Source organism: Gigantopelta aegis, chromosome 9 (genome assembly GCF_016097555.1).
Source record: "Gigantopelta aegis isolate Gae_Host chromosome 9, Gae_host_genome, whole genome shotgun sequence".
NCBI classification, from domain to species: Eukaryota; Metazoa; Mollusca; class Gastropoda; order Neomphalida; family Peltospiridae; genus Gigantopelta; species Gigantopelta aegis.
The window spans coordinates 13,815,812-13,829,459 of NC_054707.1; positions in this window are offsets into that span (position 1 = coordinate 13,815,812).

Consider the following 13,648-nt stretch of genomic DNA (forward strand, 5'->3'; position numbering starts at 1 on the left):
GGTGTGTCAATGAGAAGTCGTGCAAGTCCGCCAATCTCTGTTCTAGCGGAGGTAGTAAAGTATGCACGTTGTCATGGAAATATCCGTGGACAGGTTGTGACGGAAACACCGCCAGCGAAGACTGCATGTACATATATCCGGTAAGCTCTAGGATACAAAACTTGAATAGTTCTGATAAAAGTTTTAACCTCATTTTAATTCATTCTATTTTAACGTATTTCAGATATGTGAAGTTTAAAATCTAGCCAACTGTGCGAAGGATAAATTCATGATTCTTTTATATTTCTTCTTCAAAGAAAGCCCCTGCGTGTGCATTAACCTCATCGTGGTGCAGGGGTGAACATTCTTTTATAGAATGGCCAATAAATGCAAAACTCCTCGTATGAGGCGCCTTGTTTGCCGTGAGGTGCGACCCGTGAAGTGGATGATGGGATCCTGGTGCTTGAGTCGTGGTTAATGTCGGCAACTGAGTATATTGCCATTGACAATACACCACTTTGGCCTGGAGTTCATGTAGACAGGATGTCAGGAATGGCCCGACCTGATCAATCGGCTGGTCATGCCAAGCTCAAGAGCAAACAATCTTTGTTTTGTATATATTGTCAAGAACAAACATTGTTCAATTTAACTTTTGTATTTGTTGCTCTTGGGGCGGTGGCTAGGGTCAGTCAGGTGCTTGATTATTTCATTGCCTGAGTATATCAACCATGTATCCCTGGCATGGCTGCCTGCTGGTTATCCGCAGCACCATGTCCCCTTGTTGGACTCGGTGGTGGGTGGGGAGCATGGTTGATGAATCATTGCCCCTACATTATGGCTTCAAACCATTCTCAAACCCTTGATGGGACCCTGAAAAGGGTCCACACCGAGGTTTCAAATTCATCATCTGATGAAGAATCTATGACTAATTCTTCAATTTTGAAGAAATTGAAGGTTGTAACGTTAGCTTCCTGGCCAAGGTCTCAGGATCTCTCGCGAGAGTGTGCAAAGTGGAAGCTGGGAAAAAAGGTTCAACAGGTAAAAGTTGGAAAACGCTTGTCTTTTCCTGAAGCCAGGAAACTGGTGGAGACTGCAGCACCTGTCAATACGGGTCAGTCATATGCTGCTGCTGTTAAGGTTTCTACCAGAAGCATGGCAGTCAACACAGATTTAACATGGCGTTACGATGAAAGTAAATATAAAACACTTTCAGATATTGAAAAAGCTGAAAAATAGACAGCGAAACAGGTTCAACGACAACATGAAGCTGTTAAAAAAATAAAAGATGCTGTTGAAAACAGAAAGAACGCGAGTCTCTTTGGATTCTGAGAATCCATCAAGTAGGTTGAACACTAGGATGCCAGGTCCTAGTGTCCCTCAGACAGGAAAATACACTAAAAGTAATAAAAGTAGTTCTTCGGGACGGATGAAGAAGCTTGAGCAGAGATCCGTCCCAATACATAACCCTTTTGATCCTTTGTCGATGGATGTTTGTGACGATATGGATGATTCATCTCAGGATCATTCTCAGTCGCAAAAGCCATCACGACCTAGGGCAAAGGAAAAGGTCAAAATAAACCCCATACTTCCACCCAATGGCAAATAAACTCCTACAATGGAACTACCGTGGGCTTAGGCCCAATTTTGATGAGTTAGGTCTTTTAATTCAAAAACATAATCCTATTTCAGTGTGTCTTCAAGAAACTTTCTTGAAGAACACTGATCATATTAGCATAAGAGGATTTAACCTCTATCATAAGTTTCAAGAAACTGAAAATAGCGCATCTGGAGGTGTTTCCATTCTTGTTAATGAAAACATTCCTCAGAGTATAGTAACATTAAATACCAATTTACAAGTTGTGGCTGTCAAAGTCACGGCTTACAAAACTCTTACCCTATGTTCAGTTTACTTGCCACCTCGTAATCATTTTAATTTTAATCCTAGGGATCTTCAAAATCTTATTGATCAGCTCCCTACTCCCTTTATTATTATGGGAGATTTTAATGGTCTCCACACTTTGTGGGGATGCGAGGATATCAATATTAGAGAAAAACAATTAGAAGACTTAATTCTCAAAAACGACTTACTTTTATTTAATGATAAAAGTCGTAGATATTTTCATTCTGCAAGTGGATCTTTCACTTCCATAGATTTAACTCTTTGTAGTCCATCATTTTTTGTTGATTTCTCATGAAAAATTGTTCAGACCTTTGTGGTAGTGACCACTTTCCCATTATTTTGGAGAATGATGGACCACCATCACTTGAAAGGGTTCAAAGGTGGAAGTTGGCGAAGGCAAATTGGGGTCAGTTTCAGCATCTGTGCAGCACTCGTTTGCAACAATTTGCCATTACTGATTGTGATGATCCCTTGTCTTTGTTTACTTCCATTTTGAAGGACATTGCAGATGAAACTATTCCTACGATTTCGGTAGTACCAAAGCGTTTCAATAAACCATGGTTCAATGATACGTTCAAAGATGCATTCAAAGAGCGAAACAGATTGCTTGAGCGATTCAAACGTGAACCTACAGCAGACAACCTGGATGCATTTCGTATTGCTAGGGCTAAGACAGAGTAAGAACACATCTTGGAGAACTTTTGTCTCCAAGTTGAATTCACAAACATCAGTAAAATCTGTTTGGATTAGGATCCGTAAAATCAAAGATAAAGAATCCAGTAATACAGTTCATCATTTGTCTGTCATTGACACGGATGTCACTTCTCATCGTGACATTGCCAATGCCTTGCCTTATCTGAAAATGCTGAAGTGTACAACAAGCGTTTCTCTGTGGAGGAATTGCAGGATGCTCTTCGTAGAGCCCATGATACTTCAGTAGGACCAGATGAAATTCATTATCAGTTATTAAAACATTTACCTGAATCATCTTTGATGGTTCTTTTGAATATTTTTAATAACATCTGGATTTCTGGAGACTTTCCTTCTGATTGGAGGAAAGCTATTATCATTCCTATTCCCAAGCCTAGTAAGGATCCAACCAATCCTACTAGCTATCGCCCTATCGCTTTGACAAGTTGCATTTGTAAAACCATGGAACGAATGGTCAATCGTAGACTTGTCTGGTATCTTGAATCCCACAAATTATTAACTAATGTGCAGTGTGGGTTCAGATCTAGACGTAGCACGGTTGATTATCTTGTTAGATTTGAAACGTTTTGTAGGGAAGCTTTCATCCATAATCAGCACTTGGTTTCAGTGTTTTTTGATTTGGAGAAGACTTACGATACCACGTGGAAGTATGGGATTTTAAACGACCTCCATGGCATGGGCCTTAGAGGTCGCCTTCCTGTTTTTATATCTCAATGTTTAAGAGATAGATCTTTTAAAGTCCGGATGGGGTCGACTTTGTCTGATATTCACCCACAGTAGATGGGTGTGCCTCAAGGTAGTATCCTGTTTGTAACTTTATTTTCTGTGAAAATTAACAGCATCTCCCAGTGTTTAACACCTGGTGTGGATTGCTCGTTATATGTCGATGATTTTTAGATTTGCTATAGATCGTCCAATATGAGTATCATTGAACGTAAGTTGCAGCTTTGTTTGAATAAATTTCATCAATGGGCAACTGACAATGGTTTTCGATTCTCAAAGGCAAAAGCGGTTTGCATGCATATCTGCCTGAAAAGAGGTCTCCACTTAGATCCACAGTTGTTTTTGGACAAAAATCCTATTCCGGTTGTGGAGGAGACTAAATTTCTGGGGGTTATATTTGACAGGAAGCTATCTTTTGTGCCCCATCTTAAATATGTTAAAAAGAAGGGCTTGAAAGCTCTTAATATTTTAAAGGTTATTGGTAATACGGAATGGGGAGCAGACCTCTTGTGAGGTCTAAATTTGATTATGGATGCATTGGGTATGGGTCGGCACGCAAGTCGTACTTGCAGATGCTAGATCCTATACACAATCAGGGACGTAGGCTTTGTCTTGGTGCATTAGAACAGATTCTCCTGTAGAGAGCTTGTACGTTGATGCACACGAACCTTGTGTGGGTGGTAGACGTGCCAAGCTTTCTCTGCAGTATGCTGCCAAGATTAAATCTTTACCAACACATCCTACATATGAAGTTGTTTGATGCAAGGCCAAATGCTATTTGTACATTTGGTCTTCGCATAAAGCGTTTTTTTTTATCGCTTTCCAACATTGATTTATCAGACACTTTGGAAACTCCTTCATATTTTGTTTTACCACCATGGTGTATTAGACCACCTAAAATTGTGTTTGATCTTTCGCATCTGAAGAAAGATCGCACAGATGCTGTAGTTTATAAACAATTGTTCATGGAAATTCAAGACAAGTACCGTTATTACATTCCTGTGTATACAGATGGATCACGGGATGGGAATTCTGTGGCTTGTGCTACCGTTTTTCCATGAGAAATTTTCATTTCCATGCGACTGCCTGACTCGGCATCAATTTTTAGTGCTGAAGTTTCGGCAGTCATTAAAGCCTTAGAAGAAATCAAACATTCAATAGCACCCAAAGTTATTATTTTTACCGACTCACTTTCGTGTCTCCAGGCTTTTTGCAATATGAAGCTGGACCATCCTTTAATTGAGATGGTGATACGAAAGTGTGTCTTTTTATCTATTGCGAAGAAAGATGTTATATTTTGTTGGGTGCCCAGCCACGTTGGTATTAGGGGTAACGAAAAGGCAGATTCAGCTGCGAAGTCTGCTTTGAATTTGTCTCATGCCTGGGTTGGTGTACCGTATACAAATTTTAAATATAGTATTAACAAATTTATCTTTTGGACTTGACAACATGATTGGGACGGTGCGGTTGCGAACAAGATTCATTCTGTCAAGCCAGTCTTGGGAGAGTGGAAGTCCTCCTATAGACAGTGCAGGAAGGATGAAATAGTCCTCGCATCGGTCATACATACTTAACCCATTCATTTCTTTTGAAGAAGGACCCTCCACCTCAGTGTGAGCGTTGTCAGTGTACTCTGACGGTACGCCACATTTTGGTGGAGTGTCCTGATCTCAAAGAGACTCGAAAAGATATATTTGGAGAAACAAATGTGATGGAATCATTTCGATTCCACCCAGAATTTGTATTACAATTTTTACGCGATACTGAATTTTACTCTAAATTTTAATTTTATATATCTGTGATATTTGTATTTTTGCACAGTTCTTTACACTGTGTTTTAATTTAACTGTTGAATTTTTATATTGCTGTTGATCATCACATTGTTGTTGCATTTACCATAGTTTGACACACAATAGCCGATGTATTTTTCGTGATGAGGTGTCGTTAAACATTCATTCATTCATTTGTTCAAAGAACATAGTTGCCTTATATGTAGCACTACTCGAACTACCATCCCCAAATTCGTTTAGGGGACAAAACTTATGATAATAGTGCTTACATAGATGGTTATGTTATTTGATGCTTTGTGGGCACTACCACAATACGTGTGTAGTGTAACGAGAATTTCTATCACAGATGGCTGTGACAAAATGAGAATTTAACTTGGTTCACTGTGGTCGGAGTATTCAAGATACAGATACATCCATAACTGTCCACCAATGTAAAAATGGTGTTGAACGTGTCGATGGCAGATTTAACATGGGCATGGTGACTTGTGTGTGGTTCCATAAAATTTTATTAAACCATACATACACATTGTTTCATCTACACAATTCACACGAGAAGCACAATGGCTAAATGAAATTGGGATTAATATCCTGGTTTTGTTTCAGGGAATGCCGTGTTTGAATGGTGGCACAGCCAAAGAAACCGGACACTGTGTATGTACGGATATGTACGCAGGAGAGTTCTGTGGTAAGAACCAATTAGTATAGAACAACTCTTACACCAAGAAACATAACCCAGTACAGTTTATAAAACGTATATATATATATATATATATATATATATATATATATATATATATATACTACTCAAAAGAATTTAAGGATCAGACGATATTTTCGACATTATTTTCTGAATGTCAATTATATTAGCTAGACCATAATGTCACGCATGGTATTGTTCCATTTTGACGAAAGTGGGTCTAAGCAACCCATAAATGAATTAAAATCCACTGTCATTGACACTGTCGACTAGTTCTAATGGCGAAAACATGCTTACATTTGCACGTAAATTAGGGCGAAAGCGAAAGGTCTGGTAAGTGCCCATAACTTGCTTTTTCACAAAGCGCTTCATTTGCACGCTTTGCATGTGTATTCCATGTTCCCAATGCTGAATTTCCGTATAATTGGAGCTTGCGTTCGTGTACGGTGCACACTCCAAATTCGACAATGGTACGACGTCAACTGACTATCGAAGATCGAGGAAGGGCTATTGCTTGGCTTCAGGATGGCAATACGCAAAGAAATGTTGCTCTGAGACTTGGTGTCAGTCAGAGTGTCGTTGGCCGACTGTGGCTATGGTACCAAGCAACGAATTCTGTTCGAAATCGTCCACGTTCGGGAAGACCCCGAAGCACTACAAATAGAGAGGACCGCTACATCACCAATATGGCTCTACGTCAACGCACAACCACTGCACGCCGATTACGTGACAATCTGCGGATTGCGACTGGAACTCGAGTGTCTGATCAAACCATACGCAATCATCTGACAGCCAATAATCTACGCTGCCGTCGCCAGGCTGTTCGACCACCACTCCTACCACGTCATAGAACGGCCAGACGTCACTGGTGCACACTTCATCTGCGGTGGCAACGTGTTCAGTGGGGTCGAGTGATGTTCACTGATGAGTCCAAGTTTAGTCTCCAGTTCAACGACGGTCGGGTTCGTGTCTACAGACGTCCTGGAGAGCGCTTCGCTGACGTTAACGTTAGACAACATCACCGGTTCGGCGGTGGCAGCGTCATGGTGTGGGGCGGCATCTCTATCCACCACAGGACCCCCCCTCTATGTGGTGGATGGCAATCTGAATGGAATCCGCTATCTGAATGAGATTATCCGGCCGTTGGTTCTCCCAGGCCTTCAGCAGATTGGCGGCGGGGCAGTTCTGCAGGATGACAATGCCAGACCCCACCGCGCCAGGGTGGTAACGGACTTTCTCAGACAACAAGGTATCGCCAGGATGGGTTGGCCAGCATATTCGCCTGACTTGGCCCCAATAGAGTCGCCTGGGACGAATTAGGCAGGAGAGTTCGGGATAACCATGCCGCTCCGGCCAACCTTCATGATCTGGGTCAACTTATGGCAGAGTGGCAGGCCATTCCCCAAGAGTTCTTCAGACGTCTGATCAACAGCATGAGGCAACGATGTGTCGAGTGTATTCGCGCCAGGGGTGGATTCACACACTATTAAACGAATGTTCTAATGTGTAAAATCCATGTTTGACAACCTTCAACTTTGACAGCATGTCATGTGACTTTCTTGTATACAGTGACGTTTATTTGTGTTTTTTTTTGTAAATATGGAACAATAAATAAAAATTTTGGTGTACTTTACATCATCAATCTAATACACTCTGAAACTTATTTGGTTATACATTTTTGACCCTTAAATTCTTTTGAGTAGTATATATATATATATATATATATATATATATATATATATAGAAAGAGAGAGAGAGAGAGAGAGAGAGAGAGAGAGAGAGAGAGAGAGAGAGAGAGAGAGAGAGAGAGAGAGAGAGAGCGTATGCAGGGGTAGTATTATATGTGCATGTATGTGTGGGGATGTTTGAAAGAAAGCTGTTTACATGCATATCTTCAAAAATGCTTTTGACGAAATTGACACTACTGCCTTTAACGTGTAGATACACCCAGACACTAAATATCAGGAAGCAAAATATAAAGAAATGTTTTATAAATTAATGTTTTATTAGCAGCCAAGGCATTGTAGCAGCTACAAGCAATCAAGGTACTACGGCTGATATTTAATAAATGTTACTCCATCATGACTAAGAAACAGTATTATTGGCCTGGAGACATTTTCAACCTTTCTAAACTCTTAAAATGTCAACCAACTGAAGAGAATGAAGACACTACCGCAACAGTATCAAAATTGAGACGGTCATACTGATTACGTCATTTAATCGTGTTCCCACAAAGGTATTCTGGGTAATGTTTGCCTAGGAGATCGTCAGGACCCACGCTTTAGAAAACGAAAACAAACGAGCACTCCGTGAAAATAATAATAATAATAATAATAATAATAATACAATTAGCTGGTAGTACGATAGTTGCCACTTTGGCCAAATGCGAATTGGTGGGTTAAAGGGGACCACTGGCAAGTGAGCTCGGTAGCGGGCGGGCGCAATTTTGGTGCTATTGAATTTAGTATATCCCTCTGGATTAAGTAAAAAGGAAAGTATTGCGCAATTTTTTGAAGGAATTTTGGCGCTTTTTGAACGGTTCATAGAAAGAAAAAAAGGGGCTAATTTGAACTTAGTGTGCCGAAAGTAGCTTGTATTGGAACCTAGCCTATTGGTGGCCGTCGTTGTTGTTCTCCGTTCACCCCTAGGCTATCGTTTAGCCCTTAGAAAGGCTTGATCTATTGAGGGACCATATTCTTTATTCTTTTTTTTCTTTTGTTCTTTTAAAAAAAAAAAAACCGGACATGGCCGTTTCGCAGTGGCAACTAATGGGAGACTGATTTTTAGCAAATTGGGGTTGGGTAGAGGGAGTCAGTATTCTTTTCTCCCTACTTGTGTACTTGGAGCGCTGCTCCTTATTAAGTACGAGGTGCTGGGGCATTATTTTGTTATCATTAGTCAATGTATCCAATGCGGCCTTGGTGGTGTCATGGTTAGGATTATTTGTTTGCCTTTACCATAGTTTGAAACCCAATTGCCGATGTATTTTTCGTGCTGGGGTGTCGTTAAAGATTCATTCATTCATTCATTCATTCCTGGTTAGGCCATCGTACACAATGCTGGTTGGTACAGGGTTCGTAGCCCGGTACCATCTCCCACCGAGAGCGAGTTTTAACGACTAAATGGGTAGGTATACAGCCACTACACCATCTTCTCTCCAATCTGATTAAAATTAGCTCTACTGGTCTACCAGTAGATCTAATAGCGTTGCGTGGACTCCCATGTCCAGGTGACATTTCATCTATAAATAACAATTTAAATATCGACCAATTACACTTCGCCTTTTGTAGCGTTATTGGGGAGCATACAAATTCTAAATATATCAGGCAAGACTATTTACGCAATAGGTAATCACCTGAATCATTTCGTATACCCTCGGCATAATCCCGAATGTTTTCAAATTCTTTTCAAATCACAGGCATGATTTTGCAAGTAAGGTTTTGATTGGTCGAATGAATAATATTATACCATTGTCAGTTGGGAACACCATATGCGTATGAGATGAAGTTTGGGTGGAGATCCAAGGGGGGGGGGGGGGATTTGGTAACCCCCCCCCCCCCCCCCCAGTGCTGGTAGTAGGGAAAACGAGCTGTTCTGAAAACGTCACCATATATTTCCATCATTCTTCTGACAATATTAATTGTAATCCATGTCAAAACGCTGAGTGATTTGTGTGTAATCTCATATAGCTTTTTGGTAGTAATGCAAATTTAAATATTTGTTGTTATCCAGATTCGGACATTTTCGTTTCATTTGGCCACTCCCCAAGCATGCGAGCAAAACTGTCAGGTGTAACAGTGATGAGTAATATATACAGTCTGTTTAAAATTGCCTCTGCAAATTGTTTGTGGATATTTTTCACAGTATGATAATGCTTCAGGTTTTGTTTTAGTAGGTGTAGTGACCTATTAAACTGTTAAAACAAATAAAAACCATCAAATATACTCTCTTTTTTTATAGATATTCTGATATCGGAGTAAGAAATCACAGAGCCCAGAGTCTAACACGTCATATGTGTTATGCTATTCTGGCATAGTGTATGTATATAATGTGTAATGGACTGTATGGCAGACACCGATGTGTGAAATTTGGATCCCTGCGTTGGATATGCGTGGACTGTTGTGACACGTAAATGTGCAATGGACTGTAATATGAGTAATTACGACGTTGTTAATCTTTTGGAAATGGAAAAGGGGAAAATGGATGTGTAAAGATAAATGTATGAATTATAACAGTTACTTAAGTGTATTGGTAATACTTACCTGAATTAGTAGCACGGTCTACCTCGTGGACAGGAAATGAGTTATGGCGTGTTTGGACAAGAAAAATTACTCTTCATGATTTCAGTATTTGTGATTTTCGCCGCTAAGAGGAGCATGCGTGTGTCATCAGCAATATATCGGAAATGATTTGATAGGTTTATAAATAAAATCTCGCGATTGCTTATGCAGAGATTCGATGTTAAATGTCATGCACTGAGATGGTATATAAACTGGACACGAATGTGGTTCAGCATATAGCGACAGGTGAGAGGCAAGCCAGGTTGTCAACAGCAACAGGGGTGAAAGGACAACTTGCACTGTGCCAGTGCCATGAAGATTGACGTCATCGTATCCGGATTCTAGAATTCGTTATTCTTTTGGACATTCTTTGGTGAATATAGACATATACGTAAATGCCAGTTATTTGAAAAATAATCCCACATGGGAAGTTTATTAAATTGATAAATTCTTTTATTAAACAGTATCTATATTTATCACTTGTTGTTTGTCTGTGTGAATTATCATAAGTGTGTGATATAGGCTCATTGTTCGGTGCTCAATAGTTTTAAGTTGTTATTATATTAAGTTATGTGATAAAAAAAAGCACAGAACAGTTGGGAATTGCCATGTAGGACGATTAAAAGATTACTATCGATCATGCTAGACGTTAATTCTGCGTTCTGGGTATGAAGTTATGCCACAACCATAGTGTAAGTTGGAACAGGAATGTAACAAATGGCGGCTGGTCCGGGATGATCATTTAGTCCTTGTATGAATGATTGTTGGTGGTGTAGGTTGATAAAAACGGTCGTGAACAAGAAATGGGTCAGTAATATAAATTTATGAGCACACAAATTGATATTCACACATTCATGGTCACAGGGATAGTATATGGTCAGTAGAGCAGGTAGTTACTAAATTTAAGTCTAGTTTAGATGAAATTGAGATTAATTATTTTACTGTAGTACATTTGAAAGATCTTGCTGATTATATAGGATTAGATTTAGACACTGATTTGAAGACAGCTGAAATAAGAACAGTTATCATAGATTATTGGAAAAATATGACAGAAAGTGAAGATCAGATAGGTGAAAGAGATGATAGTGATGATAGTTTAGCTATGTTGAAGCTTAAATTCGAGCTCAAGCGAGAGCAGTTAATGTTTGAAAGGGAACACCGACAATCAGATAGGTTTGATGGAGAAAAACTGAGAAAATCGGAAGCAGCCCAGCAACAACTTGATGGGTATATTAAAATTAAGGAATTGGATGATCGAAATCGTCAACAGTGTAGATTTAATCGGAAGAAGTATATCCCGATGGTTCCCATTTTTAATGAAAATCAGGTGCATGAATATTTTAATTATTTTGAAAAAAATAGCTGCTGGGGCTGAATGGCCAAACAAGTATTGGAGTGTGTTATTGCAGTCTGCCCTTAAGGGCAAAATACAGATAACTTACGTTTCACTTTCTGTACATGAATCTTCTTCATATAATGTTGTGAAAGCTGTCATTTTAAGGGCTAGTGAAAAAATGCCTGAGGTGTATAGAAAAAAGTTTTGAAGTCTTAGGATGCATGGAGGGCAGTCTTATGTAGAATGCTTTACATATGTTTTGTCAATGCGTACGCACCTTAAGTGGCATATAGTCATGATAAAACGTCGAAAGCTTGACATTATAATCAAAATCTTGAGAAAATATGCTGACATTTCAAGATAATAAGTTAAGCACTTGACAAATGCAAGTCCATATTTCGAGATATAAGTTGAAGTTTAGTATTTGTAAAAGTAAGAAAAACAATTTGTGTGTCCTAAATATACCACCATATTATTTATTTTAATGAATGATGTTTTTAGATTGTATGAAAAGAAACTTTGAGGCCTCAGTACATTTTGCATTGCTGGTGTTTAACATAATGAGTGATTTTATTACTGTATAGCCGAACGTTGATATATTTCTATGGCAATGGAATTAAATAATAATAGTAACCATTTTCCGCTAAATTGATATACTCAGTCGTCAGCTGTTACAGTCGTGATTCATATAGTCAAGCTTCAATTCAATTAGATTGCCGCTTAAGCAATAGGCGAACTTGTTGGCCCATTTCAACATTTACAAAACGGAGGTAAGAGTGCAGTAATAAACTCTGGAATTTGTATTAGAATGAATAAATTTTATGGCTTTACTATTACGGGTTTCTTTCAGTCTTGAAACGAAAGTTCAACATTAAAATTGTATATCTCGGCAGTTAAATTATTATAGTTTCCGGCATACTTCGTAATTTAACCGAATCATTTCGTATACCCTCGGCATAATTCCGAATGTTTTTAAATTCTTTTCAAATCACTGGCATGATTTTGCAAGTAAGCTTTTGATTAGTCGAATGAAAGGTCAACTGGACATGACCTCCAACGGGCTGCTGTTAGATCCACATGTAATAGGAAAGCTAATTTTAATTAGATTGTGCAAATTGAAATATATTTAGTTAAACAGTTATATCATCAAGTCATTTATGTTGTTTTATAAGTCAGGTTGACAAAAGCGAAGCGCCTTGTCATAAATTACTGCGTTTGTTTACACTGCACATACACGTCACTTCTCCCCAAGCTAGAATTTCGGACGCACCGAAAACAAAAGCAAATGGCTGTCCCCAGTTAGCAGCAATAATCACAGTTTGTTTATGAACTCTAAAATTACACGTTTTTCGTTTCTTATGGAGTCCGTATGTGTTGGTGGTCCGGGTATGCATCTTTCCAACACACAAGACTCATGTTTGAGTCTACTGTCCCTGTAATTGTACCCCCGATTTAGATACCATAATTGATTTAAATATTTTTGGGTTAGTGTTTATTTTCATTTCTACATAAATGAAAAGAATATTAAATAGTTATTAAAGGTACAATGTACCATTTTTAGGGTCCAGATACCGGTGAACACGGCAATAGGTACATGGCCCTTATTATTCAAATCCTTCTTATGTTCATATAATTCTAACCGATTGTGTAATCGAAAGTTGATCGTTTGGTGCCAGCCGATTATAACCGATGATCGATGATGGAATTCCAGTTGATTCCCAAGACTAAATAAAAAAAATACGATGTAGTGTTTAAAAACTAGGGTCTGCGCCTTTAAAGGGACTATCCTGAGTTTGTTGCCATAGTAAGATGTTTACGACTAACAGATACTTTTTGATGATTAAAATTATGTATTAAAGCTATTTTTCAGTATCTGCATAAACAAGGTGTTTGGTGTCCTTATGTTTGTAGTAGCCCAAACCAGATTTCAGTATTTGAGTACCTACGAAGATGTGTTTTTACGATGTATAATGAAAAACAAATGACCGCTGCGGACATTAACACACTAGCGCAAACATAATGTATATACATATAGTTGAATTCTAAACAAGAAAATGTATTTAATATGCTGAAAGGGCTGTTAGATGGAAACATCTTCCAATTGTTGCAAATTCAGAATAGCCGCTTTAACGAAACCCGAGTACTCCGCTAGCATTGTTAGTTCCTGACGGTGTTACTGCTGAATTAAACTAGACCATCGTCAAAATAAGAGACTAATTAGAGATTTACTTC